General features: G+C 36.9%; 1 pseudogene; it reads left to right on the top strand.

The window, feature by feature from the left end:
* Positions 1 to 3,893: 3,893 nt before the first annotated feature.
* Positions 3,894 to 4,847, top strand: LOC119517932 (annotated as a pseudogene).
* Positions 4,848 to 12,804: the final 7,957 nt, after the last annotated feature.

The raw sequence follows: 12,804 nt of genomic DNA, 5'->3' as shown, positions 1-12,804 counted from the left end.
CTCCCTGGCAACGTGGAATATGACTCCCGGGGAGGAATGTAGACCCGGCATCGTGGGACGGAGAACATCTTCTTGACCAAAAGGGGGATGTGAAAGGAAATGAAATAAGCTTCAGTGGCAGAGAGATTCCTAAACGAGCCGAGAGATCACTCTGGTGGGCACTCTTACGCACACTTTAGACAACCCTTTTTAGGTTCTAAAGAATTGGGGTAGCTGGTGGTGGATACCTGAAACTATCAAACTACAACCCAGAACCCATGAATCTCGAAGACAGTTGTATAAAAATGTAGCTTATGAGGGGTGACAATGGGATTGGGAAAGCCATAAGGACCAAACTCCACTTTGTCTAGTTTATGGATGGATGTGTAGAAAAGTAGGGGAAGGAAACAAACAGACAAAGGTACCCAGTGTTCTTTTTTACTTCAATTGCTCTTTTTCACTGTAATTATTATTCTTGTTATTTTTGTGTGTGTGCTAATGAAGGTGTCAGGGATTGATTTAGGTGATGAATGTACAACTATGTAATGGTACTGTAAACAATCGAAAGTACAATTTGTTTTGTATGAGTGCGTGGTATGTGAATATATCTCAATAAAATGATGATTAAAAAAAATAAAATAAAATAAAATACAAAAAAAAATAAAAATAAAAATAAAAAAAAATAAAAAATAAAAAAAAAAACCCAGTATTCAACAAAATCACACACAGAATAATAGAGTCTATGGGAAAAATAGAGTTAGACTGACCACTCAAAACTTATGTAATTTTGGGATGGAGGTAGCCTAAAGATACATGGAGTGATGAATAGAATGGTGAACTGTGGTGTATGCACACAATGGAATATTGAACAAGAAGGAATGAGACGTGAGACACGCAACTGGTGAATGGATCTTGAGGAGAGTATTTTGAGTGAAGTATGCCAGAAACGAAAAGACAAACATAATAATGCCCCACTAGTATGGACTAAATATAATGTGTAAACTCTGAGAATTGAATCTTAGAGCACAGCTTATCAAGTGAATGCTTATCATAATGGTCCCTAGATTGTAAGCTCTTACAGCAGTCACATCTATTGCTGAGTTGTAATGGTTATCTCCAAATTCTGAGATGCTGAACTCTTTGTGTATAACCTGGAACTTTGGGTATCTCTGTGATACCTGAAACTCAGAGCTAGAGCTCAGCAGTAATGAATATCAGTATTACCTCATACAGCAACTGTTAAAAAAAATTGAAGGAGTTCAGACTTCAATTAAAGAGATGAATGAAGTGAATCTGGTTAGGATTAAGGCAAATCAGGCCAAAGAGGAAAGGACAACATAGACAGTGTTTAAAACTTCAACTTCTGTGTGAGACCAAGGGAATAGATGTTTATTTGGTGCAGGATCTGTATTTTCTGTAGCACACTAAACAATTTAACTTGTATGGTCAGCTTATTGAAACACCATAATTACATGGAGTTTACTTTGAATAGGAAGTGAGAACTGGTAGGTTTGTACAGGTTAGTGTGAAATCCTGATATACCCCAAAGTAATTTGGGCAGACTAAAAATGTATTTATAGGACCCCCCTGAGGAACTGGGGAAAAATGCAGAAATGTTGGACTTCCCTACTTGGGTTATTACTGATATTCTCACATACATTGAGGACTACCAATTTAGTAGGTTGAGCCCTCGATCTTGGGGCTTGCCCTAATGAAGCCTGTTACTGCAAAGGAGAGACTAAGCCTACTTATAATTGTGCCAAAGAGTCTCCCCCAGAGAACTTCTTTGTTGTTCAGATGTGGCCAAAAGGGGGAAGAGAAATGAAACAAAATAAAGTTTCAGTGGCTGAAAGATTTCAAATGGAGTTGAGAGGCCACTCTGGAGGGCATTCTTATGCGCTATACAGAAATCCCTTTTTAGTTTTTAGTGTATTGGAACAGCTAAAAGGAAATACCTGAAATTGTCAAACTGCAACCCAGTAGCCTTGAATCTTGAAGACAATTGTATAATTATGTAGCTTACACAGTGCGACTGTGTGATTGTGAAAATCTTGTGGCTCACACTCCCTTTATCGAGTGTATGGACAGATGAATAGAAAATGGGGACAAAAATTAAATGAAAAATAGGGTGGGATTGGGGGGGATGGAATGCTTTAGGTATTCTTTTTAACTTTTATTTTTATTCTTTTTTTAATTTTTTTGGAGTAAGGAAAATGTTCAAAAATTGATTCTGGTGATGAGTGCACAACTATATGATGGTACTATGAACAACTGATTGTACACTGTGGATGATTGTAGGATATGTGAATATATCTCAATAAAACTGAATTAAAAAAAATTTTTCATTGAGAGAATTTCATTGGGAGATAATGATTGCAGAATGTTTATACACCTTTAGTACTTTAGTCTGAAATGTTGTAGATGGTAAATGAAATTATATTTTGGCTTTGTTTTTCTTTTATTTTCACAGAAAATCCTCAGGTAGCCCAAGTTTGCCCGGATTGTCACTCTTGTCCCATTTGAGTTTACAGATTTTAAAACTGAGCTCTTGGGCATTGTCTACCCTTAACATCTTTAGCAAATATTACAGGTGTGTCTTTTTTTGTGCAGTGAATCCACTGGCATTCAAATTAGTTAACACATTTTATAGATGTAATCAACCATGTCCTGAAAACAATGATGTAATCTGCTTCTGTAAAGGTGAATGAAAAGACATAACTCATATATACACAGTTTACAGCTTTATTCTATTATTCTAAAAGGGATGGAGATTGAGTTTTGGATTGGAGTTACTTCTTACACATTGGGAATAATTCCAGAAATGCAGGAAATTTGACTCAGATATACTTTTTCTAAGAAGTTGTAAATCAAATATTATAGAACATAGCTAATGTGCATTGCAAAGAAAGTTTTATATAGTACTGTAGAAGCATCTGCTCTCTGTGGAGAAATAAGAAAAGTGCATAATAAAGATTGATGATCACATCCAAACACACTTATGTTGTGTATATATTCATGTGTGTGCAAGGGAAAGAATGAATTGCACAGATGAGGTCAGAAGAAAAAGAGCAATTAATGAGAATATGGATGATTTATGGAATTCTCATAGACAAATTGTAGTTAAATGCCCCTTTCGTAGAACAGGTGTGTAATTCAGAATAAAGATTTGCACATTCTTGTTAAAATTGCTTGCTGGAGCACAGACGCTAAATGAACCTAATTTTGACTTGTTGAGCACTTCTGGACAAGAATTACAACTATCTTAGAGTTATTTTTGTCCCACTACAAAATATGAGTAAACTGGCTGACTTCTGATTTCACATATCATCCATTCAAATGCAAACAGAAACACAGTTTAAAAGATTAAATGGCATACCATAATATTTGATGATGAGCTCTTCATTATTTTTATAATAAGTTAGTCTAGATATGCATAATGCTTAAGACTTTGGAGATACTACAGGAAAATTACCTTATTTTAATTAAAAATATTTGAATGCTTCATCCACAAAACTATTTTATTTGGCTTACAAACTATTTATTTGAGCAATAAATTCAATGCTAATTGATAATTTTGGAAAACCAAATCTGGAGAAGAGTAGCATGACAACTGAAAGAATAGAATAATTACTATAATTGAACAAAAAATCAGCTTTTGAAATTTCAAATGTTCAGATAGATAACAAAATTCAAAAATCACATATGTTTTCACCAGAAACAAGGAAATACAAAAACCCATAACAGATTTAAAAAAAAACAAACATGTTTCACTTATTGACACATAGAACCACTGGCATTTATAAGATTTTTTCTTGTTCAGAATTGGAAAAATTGGAGTGAATTCCATCCTCAGTTTATACATGAGAAAAGCAAATCCAAGAAAAGTGGAGTAACTTGTATTTCTGATTAAATCATTCCTACAGATGAAACATGAAAAGAAAAAAGAAAAAGGCAATGATTCCACAGTGATGCAATTTGTATTCCTGGGATTCTCTGATCTTCCAAATCTCCAAGCATTTCTCTTTGGTGTGTTATCCATGGTTTACTTACTTACATTAGTTGGAAATAGTCTCATAGTCATAATAACCAGGGTTGATCCTGCACTACAGAAACCCATGTATTTTTTCCTGGAAAATTTTTCTTCTTTGGAAATCTGCTATGTGTCCATCACTGTCCCCAGGATTCTGGTGAACCTTTGGACTAAGGATAGAGTCATTTCTAGGCTGAATTGTGCCACCCAAATGTGCTTCTTTCCTATGCTGGGAAACACTGAATGTTTCCTCCTGGCTGTGATGGCCTATGATGGCTATGTAGCCATTTGTAACCCTCTGCACTATCCTCTAGTCATGAACCAAAAGATGTGTACCCAGCTGGCAGTTTGTTCCTGGGTCAGTGGAATCCCAGTCCATTTAGGGAAAGCATTGCAAATATTCTCTCTGCATTTCTGTGATTCTAACAAAATTAGCCACTTCTTTTGTGACATCCCTCCATTCTCAGGCTGGCCTGCAGGAACACTTCTGGGTATGAGATATCTGTGTATTTAGTAGCTATGTTCTTTGTTGCAGCCCCTTTTACATTAATGCTTGCCTCCTACAGCAAAATCATTTCCACCATTCTGAGACTGCCAACAGCTCAAGGGCAGGCCAAAGCCTTCTCTACATGTTCTTCCCACCTGCTGGTTGTTGTTTTATTCTTTTGGATCTGCTACCATCATCTATTTAAGACCCAAATCTAATCATTCTGTAGGAACTGACAAATTGTTCTCTCTTTTCTACACAGTTGTGACCCTGCTTTTTAATTCCATGACATAAACACTTAGGAACAAGGATGTTATAGCAGCACTAAGAAAATTATTACTTAGAAAATAGCCTCGATGAGCTTAATTGTTACTGCTTTAACTGTAACACAGTTAAAGAAATATTTAAATTTCTGGATTACAGCTTTGACAAGATAATCACTTCTGCCTTCTGATGTACTTTTAGATATGTAGCCTGAAATGTACTGTTCATGAATATATACTAGGTGAATTTATTTATCTTCAATGTTATATGTCAAAAAATAATCTTATCACATATATAAAATATCAATTTGCATCAAATTTTGCCATTAAAATATATGAAGAGAGTCCAAGCTTTTAAGATATCTGGCCTAACTATACTGGGAAGTATATAAAATTAGCTTTTCAAATAACTGCTTAAATCTTCAGACTTGTATTTGCTAGCATTCTTCTCTGATTATACAGCAAAGAATGTCCAGCAAGTGAATAATGAATGTTTGTTGAGTGAATAATTAAATGACTGAATGGATAAATAAATATTACCCATTTAAATGAATATTACTATGCCTTACTTCTAACTCTTGCCAAAATCCAGAGATTTTAAAGCACTGGTAAATATGGGAAGCATATATATGTAACCTACTTTGCCCCTACATAGAATTACTCAAGCCATATTACTTAAAGAAACTTACATGGATTTAGCTCTCTACTTTTAAGTTCATGGCAGAGCATAGGATACAAGAGAAAACACCCATCTCTCTCAACCATTTCATTTTATATGTATTTCTGTTTTACTCTGAACAACTGTTGTCTTAAAGTAATATGTTTTAGGATTACTTTGTCTTTATTACTTCACTGCCAACAGTTATATCCTCAATCCATTTTGGAAGACTGCTGTTGTGCAGAAAAAAGTGCTGTTGTGTATAATATGTGGTCTCCTTAATAATAGTGACATCTTTGACATAAAGTCCCTCTAAAGACAATGCCTTTGAAAACTCAGATTAATTATCCATGAGACAGTAGTAGTACTTAGATATTGCAAGAATTCATTACACCAGGGAATTGTATGGCAAAAGAAACATGATGAATGTTGAGATGGAAAGAGTATCCTGATTATCTTTGTGGACCTAATCTAATCATACATGCCCTTAAAAGAGAAACAGGAAGAAGAAAAAGAAGTGTATGTCAGAAAGGTGAAACAAGAGAAGAGAAAACAAAACAGGCATTTTTTTTCTCACATGTTTCATTTTCAATAAGGTTGATTCACATTTTTATCTTAATTATTTCCTTTCAACTGCTTGTTTCAGATTTATATTGCTATTATTTATCTAATTCTCAATTTGGAAACCTAGATTATTGACTTGAGAAATTATTTCCAAATATATACATTTGGCATTAACAGGATAGATTTTTCTTTCTCTCACTTTTTTAAAAGAATTGCAAGGATAAGATTTAAAGGGTGGCTTCATTGTACCATCAGGGAGACATGCTCCAAACTTTCTGTTCTGCTGCCTCTAAATTAGTGCTCCACAACTGAATCACTTTATTGTTCAAACTGGTTGCTGGCACCTCCACACAGCAGGAACAAAAGTGCCCATCTTTTCTCAATTTTTTTGACTGAGATAATTTTAGATTCAGCTGTATTTGTAAGAGCATCTTCATGTATTTTCCTGTTTTCTAATAGATTTATTTATTTTATGCTGTTTTTACAGTTCTTTATATAGTCTATATACTACTCTTTCAATGTATATGTGATTTGCAAATATATTCTCCCAGTCGGTAGTTTGTTTTCCATCCTCTTTCAGAAAGCACCATATCTAATTTTTATGAGGTCCAATATCTGAAATTTTCCTTTTAAGAATTAGGTTTTTGGTGTCAAATTACTGTTGAGAGAAGATGGCAGCATAAAGAGGAGGGGAAGCTAGTTAGTCCCCCTGGAACAACTAATAAATAACCAGAAACAACTAGTAAATGATCTGGAATAACTGCTGGGGGGCAAATGTGACTGTCCACACATCATAAACCAACCTGGGTTGGGAGGAATGCCTGAGATCACAGCATAAAATCTGTAAGTAAATATTAGCAGACCTGCATGGAGAGCCCCTCCCCCATGGCAGTCTGGACTGCAAAAGCTCTCTGTGATACAGAGTAGCACTCTCTGAACAAGTGAATATACCTCAGTCCAGCTTGAACTGAGGTTTTAATTAACAAATGTTGAGTGTTCAATACAGGCTACAAATCCCCAAAAGCAGACAGAGGACTTGGTGATGTCTGACTTTGGAGAGCTGGAGGATCTCCCTGGGAGGGAGGGGGAGCCCAGAGGACCAGGTGCTATCTCTGGCTGAGGGGTGAAACTGAGGGTGGCCATGAACTAGCCCTGAAAGGGGGCTTTCTGCCCTTTTTTTTGTCTCAGTGGAGAAAGCCTCAGCCATTTTCAGTTCCTAGCACTCTGACCTAGACAAGAGTGAAGATAGCAGAGTCAGAGAGACTACTCAATTGCAAATGATACCTCCCTAGTGGGGGGGGTCTGTGTTCCCTAAGAGGAAACAGATGGTGCCAAGCTTTTCTACCTACCATTCAGAGCCAGACCCCAGAGCCTGGGGGAAAACAGCCATGGGCCACACCTCCTTAGACCACTCTGGAGTGATAGGCTGACAGACACCACCTGCTGGGCAGAAAAACACAGGGTGTGTCAATCCTCTAAGACACACCATCAGGGAAACCAGATACTGAATAGTTCTTCCTTCTGTGACCTGAACCTGCTCTCATCTGGGAAAACCTGATTGGGCTAACCAAGGAAACCAGATGCCTGGACAACGTAAAACTACAACCTACACTAAGGAAAACAAAGTTATGGCCCAGTGAAAGGAACAAACTTACACTTCAGCTGAGATACAGGAATTAAAACAACTAATTCTAAATCAATTCAACAGGTTTAAGGAAGATATGGCAAAAGAGATGAAGTGTACAATGAAAACACTGGGCATAAATAAGGTAGGAATCAAAGGTTCAAAAAAACAACTAGCAGAATCTACGGAAATGAAAGACATAACACAAGACATGAAAGACACGATGAAGAAATAAGCAGCAGATGACAATAAGCAGAAGAAACACTCAGGAACTGGAGAACAAGACACCTACACACAAAAGAACAGATAGAGAAAAGAATGGAAAAATGTGAGCAACATCTCAGGGAACTGAAAGACAACATGAAATGCAGGAAAATATGTGTCATGGGTATCCCAGAAGGAGAAAAGAAGGGAAAAGGGGCAGAAGCAATAATAGATGAAGTAATCAATGAAAATTTCCCATCTCTTATGAAAGACATAAAATTACAGAACCAAGAAGTGCAGCATACTCCAAAGAGAATAGATCTGAATAGGCCTACACCAAAACACTTAATCAGATTATCAAACATCAAAGATAAAGAGAATCCTGAAAGCAGCAACAGAAAAGAGATCCATCACATATAACGGAAGCTTGATAAGACTATGTGTGGATTTCTCAATAGAAACCCATGGAGGCAAGGAGGAAGAGGGGTGATATATTTAAGATACTGAAAGAGAAAAACTGCCAACCAAAAATCCTACATTTGAGAAAATTGCCCTTCAAATATGAGGGAGAGCTTAACATATTCTCTGACAAACAGACAATGACAGAGTTTGTGAACAAGATACCTGATCTACAGGAAACACTAAAGAGGGCGCTACAGACAGAAAGGAAAAGACAGGAGTGAGAGGTTTGAAACACAATATTGGGAGATAGCACAGCAATGTAACTACACTGAACAAAGATAACTGTGAATATGGTTGAAAGAGGAAGCCTGGGATCATGTGGGACACCAGAACAAAAGACAAACGATAATGACTGGGACTGTGTAACTCAAGGAAACCTAGGGTGCTCAATGATTGTGATAAAATGTGCAAATATGTTTTTAAATGAGGGAGAACAAATGAATGTTAACATTGAAAGGTGGTAAAAATAGGGTGGGATTGGGGGAAAATACATTCAATGCAAACTAGAGACTATAATTAACAGAAACATTGTATTATACTTCCTTTCATGTAACAAAGGCAATACACCAAAACTAAATTCATGGTGGCGGGGAGTAGGAGAGGGCTATGGGACTCTTGGCATTGGTGATGTTGTCTGACTCTTTATTCTACTTTAGTTTAATGCTATCTTTCCCTTTGTTGCTTCTTAGCAGTCATGTTTGTTTCTCCTCTTTTTTCTTTTTCTTTTGTCTTTCTACCTTCTTTGACTCTTCCTCCTTCTTTGTGGAAGAAATGGAGTTGTCCTTATATAGATAGTAGTAATCATGGTGAATAAATAAATACGTGACTATACAGGGAACCATTGTTTACTTAGGATGGAATGTATGTTGTGTGAACAAAACCATCTTTAAAGAAAAGGGTTGATGAAGAAATCTTGAGGGCACTATATTGGGTGAAATAAATCAGACGCAAAAGGACAAATATGGCAGGGTCTCACTGATAGGAACTAATTATAATATGTAAAATCATAGATAATAATATAAGTTAAGAAGATATAGAATGAGCCTAAAGAATGGGGAGCAGTTGCTTATTATGAGCAGAATGTTCAACTAAGGGGAACTTAAACATTTGGCAATGGACAACAGTGATGGTTACACATTGTGAGAATAACGAACAGTGCTGAATGGTCTGCGAATGTGGGGGAAAGAGTAAGCTCAGAGTCACATATGTCACCAGAAGGAAAGTTGGAGGTTAAAAGGTGGGAATGTATAAAACAGTGAATCTTGTGGTGAACAATGTCCATGATTAACTTTACAAATATTAGGAATCTCTCCCATGAACTAGAACAAATGTATGATGGTATAATGAGAAGATAATAATAGAGGGGCATATAGGAAAAATATATACCTACTGCATACTATATACAACAGTTAGTAGTATTTTAACATTCTTTCATCAACAGTAACATATGTACCATACCTATACTATGAATCAATAATGGAGGGAGGTGGTTAAGGGTATGGGAAGATGTGAATTTCCTTTTTTGTGTTTATTTCTTTTCTGGAGTAATGAAAATATTCTAAAAATTGAAAAAAATTAATTGTGTTGATGGATGCACGGCTGTATGATGGCACTGTTGGCAATGATTGTACACTTTGGGTCTTTAGATAATTGTATGGTATATGAACAATCTCAACAAAATTAAATTTTAAAAAAGAAAAGAATGTATTTGTAGAGTTTGCTGCACTAAACTTCTTATTAAACATTTATGATTCTCATCACTTCTTCCTATGGGTTCCATTTAACAGCTGGTGTAATTTCATTTAGACAATGCCATTCTCCTAAAAGCCACTTCCTTTTTTCTTTTATTGTCATATAAGTTATAATTCTATATGTTATTATTCAAGCAATACAAATGATATACACCTGTATTTCCATTTCCCTTTAAATCAGTTAAGGGAATAAAGAGGAAAAACACATCAATTATGCCAGTTTTTATATTTCCCTATATAATTTTTTAATTGTGTACTTTTTTTCTTTGTATGGATTTAAATTATTATATGCTGCCACTTGTTTTCAAGCTGTGGGACACTGATTACGTGCTTCAACTTGGCGGGCCTGGGCTGGGGGACCTGATCAGCCCCTGGGGAGGGTGGTGGGCACGGGCAACAGCGCCCTCCACAGCCCCCCGGGCCTGGGAAAGTGAAGCCGGAGGCAGGCCCCATTTCCTCACCCAAAATACCACTGTTAGGGGAGGCTTGCCGGAGGGAACCGCCTTTTCCCCACCCCCTTATCTTGCCCGGACACTCCCCGTTGCCAGTGCAACTCCCATTACCACCAGTGCGCATACATTGTTGCCAGACACCGTTACCGGAGCAACTCTCGCCCCTTTTCAATCAACCTCCGCGCCCTCTCAGAACCAATCCAAGCCTTTAACCTCTACAGCTACCCCACCCTCTAAACGCCTGATATAAGCTTGTACTCTCCCCTAATAAACTCTCTTGGCTTCTTCACCCTAAAAGAACCGTGTCCCGCCTGTTCCTTTCTCGCCGCCCTCCATACTTTGCACGCCTACGCCGGGTACCGGGCCCAGTCCCCCGCCTCGCCCTCGCCTCCGGGAAAGAGCCCCCGCCGCCGGTACCCTCCAAGCAATCCTGAGAGCCTAGGATTTGGCAACCGGCCGCCACCTCCCCTCCCCAGACGAGTCAACTGCGACCGCACAAGCTAAAGAACTCTTTTTATAATTTTATCAAGGTAGATCATCTATTCAAAAATTCTATTATTTCTTTCACCTGTGAGTGCCACTATTTCACTTTCATTTTAAGGATAGTGTGTGTGTGTGTGTGTGTGTGTGTGTGTGTGTGTGTGTGTGTTGTTTTGTTTTTTGTTTTAGATATAAGTCTCTTGGTTGACAGTGTTTTATTTGATCATGTCTGACACTGCCTTTTGGCCTCCACGTTTTTCCATAAGAAGTCAGTTGTTAATCTCACTGGTTACTTGCATATGTGCATAAGGATTCTCACTGCCTTCTGCATTTTCTTTATCATTGTTTTTCATCATTTTAACAATAATGTGTCTGTCCATGTATCTTGTTGATGTTATCATCTTTGGATACTATTGAACTCTTGGATGTTACAATTGATGTTTTCCAACAAAATGTGAATTTTTCAGCCATTATTTTTGGCATATTGTTTTCTACTCCATTTTATCTCTTCTGTGTATGATGGTGAGCTTAATAACATCTCACATTTTTCCAGGGCTCTGTTATTTTTCTTCACTTCTCATTTTTCTTCAGATTGCATAGTCTCTAATGATTTCTTGTCATATCATGACAATAGGTCATATTTCTTTATGACAGCACAAATCTGTTATGCCCCAGTAGTGATTTTTTCAGCTATTTTTTCAACTCCATTATTTCTGTGTTTCCTTTTCATAATTTCTAGCTTTTCTTGAGAGTCCTTATCTGTTGAGACACTGTCATCACACTTTCCTTTAATTCTTTATACATTATTCTTTAGAAACAATTTCTTCCTTTAATTCTTTATTTTTTATGAATATCTGCATATTACATGCAGTGATGTAATTGTCAGCCATAGGCAACGTCTGGGTCCCTTCCAAAGTGGATCTTATTTCCTGCTACTTTTTTTCCCTTCTATATGTCAAACTTTCTTGTTCCTTTCAATGCTTTATAATTATTTTTCCTTGAAAACTGGACATTGATAAAATCTATTATATAAATTCTGGATCCTTTTTTTCCTCACTCCTCAGAGATAGGTGCTTTTGTTGGTTCAGTCATTCGTTTATTTTTAGAGGTTTAGCTGAATTCTCTTTGTGAAGTCCCTTTTATCAGCAGTGTGCAGACTCTGATGATTTTATTCAGATTTTTCTTTGCTTTTTATCATTTAGCCTGACTAGGGGTAACCTGTGGGTCAGCATAAGCCACTTATTGTTCAAAGGTTTTGCTCAAGTCTGCTTAAGATTTCTTAGTCAGTTAGAATTTTACAATTTACCATTGTGGATGTATAACTTCATGGCTTTTCTCCAATTCCTTGAGTTTATGTTGTTTCACTTTTAGCATGGGACTAGTAGCTTGGATTTTCCCTTTCTGATTGCTCTTAAAAGGGTGCAGCCTTGGGTAAGCACACAGATTTTCAGACTGCCAGGGATGTCATATTGCTTTTAAATATGACTTCATGGGTGTTAGCCTTGTCTTAAAGATTCTTATTGTTCAGCAAGTGACTGTATTTAAGCCCCTAGCCTCATAGAAGCTTCCACATTTTGTTGACTGATCTATCTATCCTGAAGAATGTTTTCCATTCTCCCCAACATCCTCCCCTAATCACTCCTGTGTGGGTACATACTTCCCAAAACCCTTCCATTTATTTAGGTCTTGTTTGCTTGTTTGTTTTTAGCAATATTTTCTAGTTTTCTATGCATATGACATCCCTTGTTAAATTATATTCCTAGGTATTTGATTATTTTAGTTGTGTTTGTCAAGGTACTTACCCTAGGGAAACACCATTAGGAGATATATATGAGTGTGTGCATATACAT

Source organism: Choloepus didactylus, chromosome 21 (assembly GCF_015220235.1).
Source record: "Choloepus didactylus isolate mChoDid1 chromosome 21, mChoDid1.pri, whole genome shotgun sequence".
Taxonomy (NCBI): Eukaryota; Metazoa; Chordata; class Mammalia; order Pilosa; family Megalonychidae; genus Choloepus; species Choloepus didactylus.
The sequence above is the reverse complement of the archived record's forward strand: the minus strand, read 5'-3'. Positions and strand labels throughout refer to the sequence as shown.